The 2,757-nt window shown below is 37.6% G+C and overlaps 1 pseudogene; it reads left to right on the forward strand.

Annotated features, from left to right (window-relative positions):
* Positions 1-662: 662 nt before the first annotated feature.
* LOC105120156 (uncharacterized) lies at positions 663-2,371 on the forward strand (annotated as a pseudogene).
* Positions 2,372-2,757: the final 386 nt, after the last annotated feature.

The following is a 2,757-nucleotide window of genomic DNA, read 5'->3' on the forward strand; positions in this document are numbered from 1 at the left end:
AGATTTGCATCAAGTTTCGAAACATGATCCTTGCTATTTAGTTTTGCCCAAATATTTTTGTTTCTGTTATATTTCGATTATCTAGGAGTCGAGTAATGGTTTTCACTAATATTTACTTCTGTTTTATTTCGTGTCTTCATTTCATCCACAATTCGTATGAATTTGCATTGCTACTCGTAAAATCATAATCGTAGTTTTGTTTTGCTTTGTTTTCAGTATATTTATTGATTCTCGAGTTTGAAAATTATAATTAAAGTGCGTTGGACTTTGATTTGTTGATTTCAATTCCTAAAGAACCAAAAGAAAGCAAATTGTGAGGTAAATGGCGTAATGAGCGTATTAGAGTGAAAAGCCTTTTTTTTTCAGTTTTAACGTGTGAGAGTGATTCTTGCATTCTTCAGTTCTTGAACGAAGTGAATCTGACTTATCAAAGATTAACTGGCTTCATGGCATCATTCTACTCAATCCAATAGTGTTGGTGCCTTGGGGCAGGTTTCCATTGTGTCACACTCCTATCAAATCTATTTCGACTTTCCAGGATCAGATCTCAATCTTAATTATGGGTTGCATGACCACGTGATCATGAGGTTCGCATCAGGAAATACGAACTAAAGCTAAATCCTGCAAAATGTTTATTTGGGGTTAAGTCCGAAATGTGCTAGGATTTGTGGTAAGCGACAGACGTATAAAGGTAGATCCTGATAAAGTAAGGGTCATCCAGTCTATGCCATCCCCAAAGACTGAACAGAAGGTAAGAGGATTCTTAGGAAGATTGAACTACATCGCCCGATTTATAGCTTAGTTGACCACAACATGTGAACCTATTTTCGGACTACTAAGAAAAAAGAATCCTGGGACTTGGATTGAGGAGGCATTCAACAAAATCAGGCATTATTTACAGAGTCCACCTTTGCTTGTTAATCCTATATCAGGAAGGCCTTTAATACTGTATCTGACAGTGACTAAGGCAGCTATGGGATGTGTATTGGGTCAGCATGATAAAACCGAGAGAAACGAAAGGGCCATTTATTACTTAAGTAAGAAGTTCATTGAATATGAGTCTAGATACATGGTGATAGAGAAGCTCTGTTGTGAGTTGGTATGGGCGACAAAAAGATTACGACATTATATGTCATATCACACCACTTGGTTGATTTCAAAAGTGGATCCATTGAGGTACATCTGCAACAAACCCTATCTCTCAAGTTGAATTGCAAAGTGGCAAGTTTTGTTGGCAGAATACGATAGTGTATACGACAAGGAAAGTCGTGAAGGGAAGTGCAATCGCTGATCACCTAGCTTATAACACTATTGAAGATGATGAGCCATTAAATTTTGATTTCCCTAATGAAAATGTACTATCAATAGAGGAGGAGGAAGGGAAGACAAATTGGTGGAAGAAGGGAAGACAAATTGTACTATCAATAGAGGAGGAAGAAGGGAAGACAAATTGGTGGACCATGTTTTTTGATGGGGCGATGAATGTGGTAATGGGGCTGGCGCAGTAATAATCTCTCCCAATAAGAAGCTTGATGTGATCGGGCCTGTTAACCTAAAAGCCAGCAATGGGCATAGGTTCATCCTCGTAGTTATTGACTATTTCATAAAATAGGTAGAAGCCAGTTCATATGCCCATGTGACACAAAAGGTGGGGAAAACGTTCATCGAAAAGGACTTGATTTATCGGTATGGTTCACCTGAAAAAATAGCGACTGATAATGCACAGAATTTCAATGGCAAAACAATAGTGGAGCTCTGAACTAAATGGAAAATCAAGCATTCAAATTCCTCCCTATACAGGCCGAAGATGAATGGTGTTGTGGAAGCTGCCAACAAAAACATTAAGCAAATTATTCAAAAAATGGTATTCACTCATAAAGATTGGCATGAGATACTATTTGCTCTCCACGCATATCACATTGTAGTGAGAACCTCGATAGGAGCCACACCGTATTCTTTAGTGTATGCGATGGAGGCGGTAATGCCTTTGGAAGTAGAAATTCCCTCGTTAAGGGTGTTCATGGATGCAAAACCAGAAGAGGCTGAGTGGGCTAAAGTGAGATATAAACAGCTAAATCTGATCAGTGAAAAGAGGGTACCTGCACTATGTCATCACTAGCTTTACCAAAAAAGGATGGCCAAAGCATATGATATGAAAGTTAGACCTCGTATGTTCCAAGAAGGAGATCTGGTACTAAAGACACTCTTAGCTTTACCAAGGGAAAATCTAAGCAAATGGGCTCCAAATTATCAAGGTCCTTATATAGTGAAGAAGGCTTTCTCAGGAGAAGCTCTACAGTTGTTCAGAATGGATGGACAAGATCTAGCTAGACCTGTGAATTTCGATTCTATAAAGAGATATTATGTATAATGTGTTTACTTTCTCCTAAAATCTATAAAGTGAAGTTTGGCCATGATTTCTTGGTGTAGAGATTTGTTTTCCCACTACATTGATCTCACAACACTTAATTTTCTAAAAAAGGAAAAAATCTTGAAAGATCTGGCTTTGTGCATGATTACAAGGAATGCATTATAAGACAATCAAAGGTGAATTTTTAGCATTTCCCGGTAAAGAGGACACCAAGTCAAACAAACCAAAGATGAAAGACAAAACCCAGTCTTTAGAAGCATTTTGAATTCCATAGAAAAAATATATGGGTAATCACTCTATAATCATATGCAATTATCAGCCATGATGAGAACAAAGTTTATCGATCCTAGTAAATATACATTTGAAATAAGGAAAGGCCATATTCG

The sequence above is a fragment of the Populus euphratica genome, unplaced genomic scaffold, assembly GCF_000495115.2.
Source record: "Populus euphratica unplaced genomic scaffold, PopEup_1.0 scaffold5175.1, whole genome shotgun sequence".
NCBI lineage: Eukaryota > Viridiplantae > Streptophyta > Magnoliopsida > Malpighiales > Salicaceae > Populus > Populus euphratica.